Below are 12,796 nucleotides of genomic sequence, written 5' to 3' on the forward strand. Positions count from 1 at the left end.
CCATGATTGAGTATTTCTAAGAGGTACTGGACTGGAGTAAATTAAGGATTGTCATTTATGATCTAAGAAACAATTTTTAATGCATTACTTGTATTGAACTATGTAGCACAATATTACTTTCTGAGTATTTATTTAGTACAACCATTTTTAAAAGGTTGAGGATGATAGAACGTAGATGAAATATGGTGTCAGGTCTTGTTTCCAGTTATTACGGAAGTGTTTGATTAATATCGTTTTCAGTTTCCCCAGATAGTTTTCTCTTTTTTCTGATCAGCTTTTTATCTGGAATTTCAATTTACACGCATTTGATTTAAACATTTAGGCGTCCTTTAAAAACATTTTGGCTGCTTCCATGTGAGTTACGCAGAATTCCAAGCAATGCCCGGTTATCGTATATCATTTCAATAAATATTTAGAATAATTGAACCTTATTAAAAATTATCTCAAAATACACGTTTTCTCAATATTGAAATTCTATAATCTCGAGATCTTTAAGTTGACAATTCCAGAATTGACAATTATTGATCGATTATTAAGCCAATTTACCTTATTACTAAGTCCATTTCAATTATTGATCGATTAAGTCATTTCAATTATAGTAAGTCCATTCACATTATTATTCGATTATTAAGTCCATTCCAATTATTAATCGATTATTAAGTCCATTTCAATTATTATATGATTATTAAGTCAATTTCAATTATTATTCGATTATTATGTCCATTTTTATTATTGCTTGATTATTAATCCCATTCCAATTATTAATCGATTATTAAGTCCATTTTTATTATTGATTGATTATTATGTCCATTTCAATTATTGATCAATTATTAAGTCCATTTATAATTGATGTATAATTAAGCCTATTCCAATTATGTATCGATTATAAAGTCCATTTCAATTATTGATCGATTATGTAGTCCATTTCAATTATTATTTGATTATTAAGTTCATTGCAAATATTATTCGATTATTAAGTCCATTTTTATTATAAATTGATTATTAAGCCGATTCCAATTATTAATCGATTTTAAAAGACCTATTCGATTATTAATCGATTATTAAGTCCATTTCATTTATTATTCGATTATTCTGTCCATTTTCATAATTGATTGATAATTAAGATCATTCCATTAAGTCCATTTTCATTCTTGATTGGTTATTAAGTCAATTTACATTATTGATCGATTATTAAGTCCATTTTTATGATTGATTGATTATTAAGCCGATTCTAATTAGTAATCGATTATTAAGTCCATTTAAATTATTGATCAATTATTAGGTCCATGTTAATTATTATTAGATTATTAAGTCAATTTCAATTACTATTCGCTTAAGTCAATTTTTATTATACAGTGATTATTAAGCCCATTCCAGTTATTAATTGATTATAACGACCATTTCGATTAATGATCGAATATTAAGTCCATTTCAATTATTATTCGATTATTTAGTCCATTTCAATTATTTTTCGAATATTAATTCTATTCCATTTATTCATCGATTATTAAATCCATTTCAATTATTGATCAATTAAGTCCATTTCAATTATTGATCGATTATAAAGCCACTCTCAATTCTTAATCGATTATTAAATCCATTCCAATTATTTATCGATTATTAAGTCCATTTCAATTATTATTCGATTATTAAGTCAATTCGAATTATTAATCGATAATTAAGTCAATTTCAATTATCGATCGATTATTAAGTCCATTTAAACAATTATTCGATTATTAATTCCATTTCAATTATAAATCGATTATTACGTCCATTCCAATTATTGATCGATTATTAAGTCAATTTCAATTAGTGATCGATTGCTTAGACCATTTTTATTATTGATCGATTATTAAATCCATTTTTATTCTTGATTGGTTATTAAGTCTCTTTCAATTATTGATCAATTATTAAGTCCATTTTTGTGATTGATTGGTTGTTAAGCCGATTCCAATTAGTAATCGATTATGTAGTCAATTTCAATTATTTATCATCTTTATTATTGATTGATATTTAGCCGATCCCAATTATAAATAGATTATGAAGTCCATTTCAATTATTGATCCATTATTTAGTCCATTCTATTAATAATTCTATTATTAAGTCAATTCCAATAATTAATCGATTATTAAGTCCATTTTAATTATTTATCGATTATTAAGTCCATTTACAATTATTATTCGATTGTAAAGACAATTCAATTATTAATCAATTATTAAGTCCATTTCAATGATTGATCGTTTATTAAGTCCATTTAAATAATTATTTGATTATCAAGTCAATTCTAATTATTAATCGATTAGTACATCCATTTGAATTATTGATTGATTATTAAGTCCATTTTTGTTATTGATCGATTATTGAGTCCATTGCAATTATTGATCGATTATAAAGCCAATTTCAATTATTAATCGATTATTAAATCCATTTAAATTATTATTCGATTATTAAGTCCATTTCAATTATTATTCGATTATAAAGTCAATTCGAATTCTTAATCGATTATTAAGTCCATTTTAAGTATTGATTGATTAGTAAGTCAATTTCAATTATTGATCGATTGTTCATTTTTATTATTGATCGATTATTAAATCCATTTTTATTCTTGATTGATTATTAAGTCTCTTTCAATTATTGATAAATTATTATGTCCATTTTTATGATTGATTGGTTATTAAGCCGATTCAAATTAGTAATCGATTATGTAGTCCATTTCCATTATTTATCATTTTTTTTATTGTTGATTATTTAGCCGATCCCAATTATTAATAGATTATGAAGTCCATTTAAATTATTGATCAATTATTTGGTCCATTTCAATTATTATTCGATTATTAAGTCAATTTAAATTATTATTTGATTATTTAGTCCATTTTTATTATTGATTGATTATTAAGTCAATTTCAAATATTATTTGATTATTAAGTCAATTTCAATTATCATTGATCATAAAGTTCATTTCAATTATTGATCGATTAGTAAGTCCATTTCAATTATTGATCGATTATTTACTCGATTTAAACTATTATGCGATTATTGAGTCAATTCCAATTATGAATCGCTTATTAAGTCCATTTTATTTATTGTTCGATTATTTAGTCTATTCCAATTATTAATCGATTATTAAGTCAATTCCAATTATTGATCGATAATTAAGTCAATTTCAATAATTGATCGATGTATAAGTCCATTTTTTATTATTGATCGATTATTAAGTCCATTTAAAATTATCATTCGATGATTAAGTCTCTTTCAATTATTGATCGATTATTAAGTTTATTTCAATTATTATTCTATTATTAATTCCATTTAAATTGTTTATCGATTGTTTAGTACATTTCAATTATTATTCTATTATTAAGTCAATTTAAATTATTGATCGATTATTAAGTACATTTCAATTATTGGTCGAATATTAAGTCCATTTCAATTATTTATCGATTATTAAGTTCATTTCAATTATTTATCGATTAAAAAGCCCATTTCAATTAGTGATCGATTATTAAGTCCATTTTAATTAATAATCGATTGTTAAGTCCATTTCAATTATTAATCGATTATTAATTGCATTTCAGATATTGATTGATTATTTAGTAAATTTCAATTAATAATCGATGATTAATCCATTTTTATTATTGATTGATTATTAAGTCCATTTCAATTATTATTCAATTTTAAAGTCTATTCCAATTATTAATCGATTATTAGGTCAATTTTAATTATTGATCGATTATTAAATCCATTTTAATTATTAATCGATTATTAAGTCCACTTCAATAATTGATCGATTATTAAGTCTATTTCAATTATTATAAGATTATTTAGTCCATTTCCATTATTGATCAATAATTAATTTAAATCATTATTATTATGTATTTCAGTTATTATTCAATTATTAAGTCTATTCCAATTATTGATCGATTATTAAGTCCATTTAAATCATTATTTGATTATTAAGTCAATTCACATTATTAATCGATTAATTTAAATTATTTATCGATTTTTAAGTCTATTTAAGTTATTATTCAATTATTAAGTGAATTTTCTTTATTGATCGATTATTAAGTCGATTTCAATTAGTGGCCGATTATTAAATTCATTTGAATTATTGATCGATTATTTATCTATTTCAATACTTTATCGATTATTAAGTCTACATCAATTATTATGCGATTATAAAGTCAATGCCAATTATAAATCGCTTAGGAAGTCCATTTCAATTATTGATCGATTATTTAGTCCATTCTATTAATAATTCGATTATTAAGTCAATTCCAATAATTAATTATTATTCGATTGTTAAGACAATTCTAATTATTAATCAATTATTAAGTCGATTTCAATGATTGATCGATATTAAGTCCATTTAAATCATTATTCGATTATCAAGTCAATTCTAATTATTAATCGATTAGTAGATCCATTTGAATTATTGATTGATTATTAAGTCCATTTAAATTATTGATCGATTATTAAGTCTATTTCAATCATTATTCGATTATTTAATCCATTATAAATTATTATTCGATTATTAAGTCCATTTCAATTATTATTCGATTATTAAGTAAATTTCAATTATTGATCGATTATTTAAATCCATTTTAATTAGTGATCGATCACTAAGTCCATTTTAATCATTGATCGATTATATAGTCCATTTCGATTATTAATCGATTATTAAGACAGTTATAAAGTCACTGTAAATTATTGGTAGATTACTAAGTAAATTTGAGTTATTATTCGATAATTAAGTCCATTTCAATTATTGACGATTATTAAGTTCACTTACAATCAATTATTATTCGATTATTAAGTCAATTCCAATTATTATTCGATTATTAGGCCCATTTCAATTATTGATAGATTTTTAAGTCCATTTCAATGATTGATCGATTAAGACCATTTATATTATTATTCGATTATTAAATCAATTCCACTAATTAACCAATTATTAAGTCGATTTCAATTATTTATCCATTATTAAGTCCATTTCAATTATTGATCGATTATCAGATCCATTTCAATTATTATTTCATTATAAAGTCCATAAAATTATTAATCGATATAATCTCAATTAATGATCATTTTTCAGTCCATTTCAATCATTGATCGATTATTAAGACAATTTAAATTATTAATTGATTATTAAGTCAATTTACATTCGTGATCGATTATTAAGTCCATTTCAAGCATTGATCCATTATTAAGTCCATTTCAATTATTATTCGATTATATAGTCAATTACAGTTATTAATCGATTATTAAGTCCATTTCAATGATTGATCGATTATTAAGTCCATTTCAATTGTAATTCGATTATAAAGTCAATTCAAACAATTAATCGATTATTATAGTCCATTTAAATTATTATGTGATTATTAGGTAAATTCTAATTATTAATCGATTATTAGGTTTATTTCAATTATTGATCGATTATTAAGCCAATTTCAATTATTGATCGATTATTAGTCCCTTTCAAATCTTTATTAATTATAAGTAATTAATTGATTCATAAGTCCATTTTAATTATTATTCGATTATTGCATCAAGTCCAATGATTATCGATTATAAAGTCAATTTCAATTATTTATCGATTTTTAATTCCATTTCCATTATTGATCGATTATTAAGTCCACTTCAATTATTGATCGATCATTAAGTCCATTTTAATTATTGATCGATTGTAAAGTACATTTCAATCAGTGACCGAATATTAAGTCCATTACATTACTAATCGATTATATAGTACATTTCAATTATTATCCAATTTTTTAGTTAATTCCAATTAATTACCGATTATTTAGTCCATTTCAATTATTAATCGATTATTAAATCAATTTAAATTATTGATCAATTAACTGCATTTCAATCATTGATCGATTATTAAGTCCATTAAAATTATTGATCGATTATTAAGTCCATTTCAATTATTATTCGATTATTAAGTCCATTTCAATTATTGATCGATTATTATGTCCATTTAAAATATTATTCGATTATTAAGTCTATTGTAATTATTAATCGATAAATAAGTCCATTTCAATTATTGATCGATTATTAAGTCAATTTCAATTATTTATCGATTATAAAGTCCATTTTAATTATTATTCGATTATCAAGTCAATTCCAATTATTGATCGATTATTAAGTCAATTTCAGTTATTGATCGATTATTAGGTCCATGTTAATTATTATTCGATTATTAAGTCAGTTCCGATTATTGATCATTTATTTAGTGCATTTCAATTATTGATCGAATTAAGGTCCGTTTCAATTATTATTAGATTATTATATCAATTCCAATTATTAGTCGATTATTAGGTAAATTTTAATTATTGATCGATGTTTAAGTCCATTTCAATTATTGATCGATTATTAAGTATATTTTATTATTGAGTAATTATTAAGTCCATTTCAATTATTATTCGATAATTAAGTCCACTTTTATTATTGATGGATTATGAAGCCAATTCCAATTATTAATCGATTATTAAGACCATTTTGATTATCGATCGATTATTAAGTCCATTTCAATTATTGATCGATTATTAAGTCAATTTCAATTATTGATTGATTATTAAGTCCATTTTAATTATGATTCGACTACTAAGTCTATTTTAACAATGTATTGATTATAAAGTCCATTTCAATTATTGTTCGATTATTAAATTCATTTCCATTATTATTCGATGATTAAGTCAATATAAATTATTAATCGATTATTTGTTCTATTTCAATTATTGATCAATTATTTTGTCCATTTCAATTCTTTGATCGATTATTAAGTCCATTCCAATAATTGATCGATTATAAAGTCAATTTTTATTAGAATTCGATATTTAAGTCATGTCTAATTAATAATCGATTATAAAGTCTATTTACATTATTGATCTATTATTAAGTTCATTTAAATTAATGTAGCGATTATTAAGTCCATTTGAATTATTGATTGTTATTAAGTCCATTTCAATTATTGATTAAATCCTTTCAATTATTAATCGATTATTAAGAGCATTTCAATTTTTGATTGATTATTAGGTCCATTTAAATTATTAATCGATTATTAAGTCTATTCAAATTATTTGTCGATTATTAAGTTTATTTGAATTATTGATCGATTATTAAGCGTATTTCAGTTATTAATCGATGATTAAGTCTATTTCAATTATTGGTCGATGATTAAGTCCATTTCAATTATTATTCGATTATTATATTGATATAAATTATTGATCGTTTATTAAGTCGATTTCAGTTATGTTTTAAATTAAAGTCCATTAAATTATTGATCGATTATTTGGTCCATTTCAGGTATTGATTGATTTATAAGCCCATTCCAATTATTGACCTATTATTAAGACCATTCTGATTATTGATTGATTATTTAGTCAATTCCAATTATGAAGTCCATTTCAATTATTAAGTCAATTTCAATTATTGATCGATTATTAATTCAATTTCAATTTTTATTCGATTATTAATTCAATTTCAATTATTATTCGATTATTAAATTCATTTCAATTATTGATCGATTATTAAGTCAATTTCAATTATTAATCGATTATTTAATCCATTTCAACTAATCTTGTCCTGCTTTGGGTAGGATTGAAAACACTATCTTCAGACAGAGCTTACTTTCGGAGTCTGTGACACACTGGATAAATGCGCTGAGTCTCTACGGTTCCAATTCTACCCAAAGCAGGCCAGAGGATTTATTGGCCAAAACGTAATACGACAACAACAAACATGGAAGGCAGTAATTACTAGGGATACAATTACAAGACTCAGCATTCCTACAATCCGCAATAAAATGAATACACAATTGATATATTTATATATTCTGAAATATTTTTTTTGCAAGGCAAGTACAAAAATAATTAAGCTGAAACAACAATAACGAAGAATAAATAAAACTTTGTCAAAGAACAGAACGGTAATATAGTCAATAATTAAAAGTTCCATTTTGCCATAAACGATTGTTGATCAAGAAAATAAGTTTTACTTCCACTTGAATTTTAAATGCTAAACATCTAATTAAAATTTAGTTTGTGAAATGTCATATCAATAAGGGTTAGATTAGGATTAGGTTTAGGGTTATGGTTAAGGTTGGGCGTCCAATTAATATGGTATTTTAATCTATACGTTCGCTTTAAAGGCTTGGTTTCAATTGAAGGGAACTTTGCCGGCCCTGATGTTTGGCATAAGGGCACTTATTCGAGCTTCTCCATTGGTCTGTCACCGCGTAAGGCAACGATGAAAATAGCAGAAATCTCACGAAAAATTTTCGAATATGGAAACCAATCTATATAAACAACAAATGCTAAACAGTTACTGATACTGAAACCGCCTATAAACTAACACCGCACAAAATAAAAAAGAATTAAAAAATCACACCAGCCTCGGCTCGCAGCACACAAACTTTTGGTGAAGACAAAAAGGAGAAGGGAAATCACCAAGCATGTATCTATAAAGAGAGTGTGAAGAATACTGCGACAGTGAAAACAATTATCGAAATCCTATAGAAGGCTAACGCTCATTGATGTGAGTGAGAGATCAATGGAAAACGTCTGTTGGGATAAGGAAAAAACCATTAGCAGTAATAATTAAAAGAATGTTGGAAATCTAAGAATTATTGTCACTCAAACACCAGGGAACGCCACTTGTTTTAGCTAATAAGCATTCACTGATGCCGTGAAGACTCGTGTAAAACTACTACTACTACTACTACTACTACTACTACTACTACTACTACAATACAATAGTGACAACAACAACAACAATAAAAACAACAACAACAATAATAATAATAATAATGAAAAGGAAAAACAGAGGAATAGGGCTGATAAGCATAAAAGACTGCGAATGACACACACAAAAGAATTAGAAAAATACATAACGCAAAACAGAAAAAAAGCTAATAACCGCAGCAAAATACATGGAAAGAGAAAGAGTTATACGGACGATTCATAAAGATGGCAAAACATGTTACTCACGAAAACACTTGGACATGAATACGAAAAGAACACATACACAGAAAAACAAACACTGAATCCTTAATAACAACCGCACGAGATAACGCAATTAGAATCAACTATATAAAAGCAAAGATCAACAAGACACAAACAAACATAAAATGCAGACTCTCTGGACAAAGAGATGAAACGATAAATCACATAAAAAGTGAATGCAGCAAACTAGCCCCCAAAAGAATGATAAGAATAGACACGATCAAGTGATTAAAACAGAGAATTATGCAGACAATTGCATCTTGAACACAGACAAATCATACAAGCACAAAACAGAAACCACAAAATCCCATGGGACATTGATGTAGAAACAAATAAACCCAATATAAGCAAGAAGACCGGATGTCATTATAAATAACAAGAAGGGAAAAGTTCATCCAGATCGTGGATTTCGCCGTCTAACAGTTCGCAGGGTGAATATCAAGGAGACAGAGAACGGAATCAAATACACGGAACTGGCCATAGAGCTGAATAGGATATGGAAGATGAACAAAGTTAAGATAACACCAATAATAGTAAAAGTATTAAGAAAAATCCTGAAAAATCGAGAAAAGAATGTCAGAGATTGGAGTCGGGGGGGGGATGAAGAAGATACAACAGACAGCAACAACGAAAACGGCTGAAATATTAAGAAAATCCCTTGAATGCAGACATTAATACACATGAGCTACAAACACTAACCGGACATATAGAAATTACAACAGAAGTAAAATAAAAAGACAGACGAACACAACATGGGATCAAAAAAACTGAAATAGTATAATTGTAACGTACCCTGAAAAGAAAAAGTACTAACCAGACCTCTATTTAATGAGTGTGAAAGCGACTGGGACTTTGGGGAAGCTTATTACGACCCTAATCCTAACCATAACCCTATTCGTACCCCCCTCAAAGTTGTAGTGTCGGCATCGATTGGAACTACATCAAATAGTCGTGAAAGGGCCAAGGAGAATGGAAAAACTGAAGAGAAAAAGTACTAACCAGACCTCTATTTAATGAGTGTGAAAGAGACTGGGACCTTGGGGAAGCTTATTACTACCCACATTCTTATGAAGACCAATGGTCTTTGTCAGCGATAAATCAATTATAAACGGTTGTAGCTATAACGCAAATTTATTTGCAAATGTTACCGAAAGAAGTGGAGAGTACTAGAAATCTGGAGAGACTAATTCTCATCTAGACTCCAGGAACACCACATGTTTATGACTTAGAGAAATCTTAGATGATGTTCTGTGTTTTACTCAAAATAAAATAATTAATAATATTAATAATTACTTAATAATTAATAATATTAATAATTACTTAATAATTAATTAATAACTAAATACAATTCATAATAAATAATATTTATTGGAAAAACGATTAGGAAAAATTAGAATCAAGGGGAAGACTGAGATTTTACAACAGACAGTAATGTTAAAAAGAGGCGAAAATTTAAGGAAAATCCTCGAGTGCAGAAATCAATCTACATGAGTTACAAATGCAAATAGAAACCACAACAGAAATAAAACAAAAAGATAACGGGGCACTATATTGAAGCAAAAAAACAAAACAAACTAAAACCTCAAAATTGGAAGGTAATTACCCATCCCCCAAAAATGCATCAACTTGCACCACACCAAACAAAGAAGTGTAAAGGAGGATAGAAAAACCGAGGAGAGAAAGCAGTGACTTTCACTGGATGAGTGCGTAGAAGACTGAGACGTTGGGGGGGGGCTTCTTGCTACCCAAATTCTAGTGAATCAATGGTCGCTGCCAACAAGAAACCAATGGTAAGCGGCTGTTGTGATAATGCAAATTCATGTGCAACTAGTATTGAAAGAGGTGTAGAGTACTGGAAATCTTGGAGACTTGTCACCCAGACCCCAGGGAACAACACGGGCTGTTGTCAATGAGCAATATCTGATGATGACCTGTGTGAGACCTCATTGTGAGTACAACTAAAATAAGAGTTTTTTTCTGTACATCTCAGATCAATACAAAATATAACAGTCCATTTCTTTTGATAAATTATTAGGAAATAATAATAATGAAATAATAATGATGAAATAATAATGATGGACAAAAAACCGTGATGAAATTTCTAGAAAGAAATAAAACATTCCAATTAGCAAAGTAAAATTGTTTTATGTCAGCAAAACAAGCCAATAATACATCGTTTTTCTTTTGCCAAGGTTTACAATACAACGAATAACATTAAACCATTAAATTTTTAATGGCGTTTTTTGATATCACGTAGACTAGTATTGAATGCAATGAAGGTCAATGATATCGAAATCACAATTTTGCAGAAACGAACTTGCCAAAAAGAAAACAACAAAACAAAAACAAAAAAAAAAACAAGCAAACAAACAAAAAACGCGGCCATGTTTCGTTTAAAACCCTTGTATACTCGAATAATTTTATAAATTTATTCACACTGAAATCTGCGAATCGCATTTTACTCTCAAATTCGTTTCTATTAACATAATTACTCAGACAGAGTGGGAAGGGTTGCGTGTTGGTCTTAAAACCTTCGTCGTTTATAAAACTTTGCTTACGCTTTTTTATAATATAAATGCTGAAGAACTGTACATTTGTCATGACAAGACATCAGAGAAATCAACTATTATAATTAGAAACATATATTCGGTATTACTCTGAGCTGATGTCTGCAATGAATTGATTACCGAGACTTCTCGATTTTTCGTTTAATAATTGGGTCCTTTCTTGAACGTTAGCGGCCAGGTTAGGGTTAAGAATTAGGGGTTAGTATCTAGGTTAGGTTTTGAGGATTATGATTAGGATTGAGGGTTAGGGTTACGGGTTAGAAGTTGGAGTTAAAGTTAAGGTTTCAGGCTCTCTAACTACATATTCTTTCGAAACCAATTAAAAGAGTTCTTGCGCATGTCTTGTTTTTAATATGAAGTGTAGATTGCATAACAAAATAGATTCATGAGATATGGACCATATCTATATGGGTACTATGTAGGAAGTTGAGTAGCAAGGTGTCTGTTCACATTGTATTTAACTTTATGCATGTTAGTACACTCAATGGAGCAGGAGACTGGAAAGGAATTCCTAACTCTAACAGTTCAAGTGAGGGAACTGTTAAAGTAAAAGGCTTTATGACATCGAAATCTCTATTGCGAAGGGGTGAGAGTTTGCTGTTTGTCAGGTTAGTTGGGGTATTTACGTCGATCGGGCACCACAAGTGCAATAAGTTCGTCAGAAAATATTCCATTAAAACACTTGTAAACAAGCACAGGGATGCAACATTTTGGCGATGAGACAGGAGTTGCAGTTTGGTTGATCATGTGGGACCTATTAGATTTGATACTCCGTTTTGGACCTTGTTCAAGATATATATATATATATATATATATATATATATATATATATATATATATATAGAGAGAGAGAGAGAGAGAGAGAGAGAGAGAGAGACTAATGGCAGATGCACCAGTCCAGATGTGGTAACAATATTAATGCATGGGTGAATTGTTACTTTCTAGATATACAAGATATTGTCTGGTGTGAGCGATTTTCTAGCATAGTAAAGAGATCCCACCTTCTTTGTATCAGTCCTAGCAATGTCTTTAATCTAAATAGTAATATAAAATATTTTAATAAATAAATGATAGACGTAAAGTATTTTACAGTTAAAGTGGCTATTTTTATTTCGGAACATAATAACTTTTGGAAACAATTTATTGTATTGTATTCAATTAATTCTAGCTATTATTTTACTTATAAGAAAGCCTTTTTAAATACCAATTCTAACTGTATTAATG

Source organism: Euprymna scolopes, chromosome 4, assembly GCF_053919585.1.
Source record: "Euprymna scolopes isolate OS-2025 chromosome 4, ASM5391958v1, whole genome shotgun sequence".
Classification (NCBI taxonomy): domain Eukaryota; kingdom Metazoa; phylum Mollusca; class Cephalopoda; order Sepiida; family Sepiolidae; genus Euprymna; species Euprymna scolopes.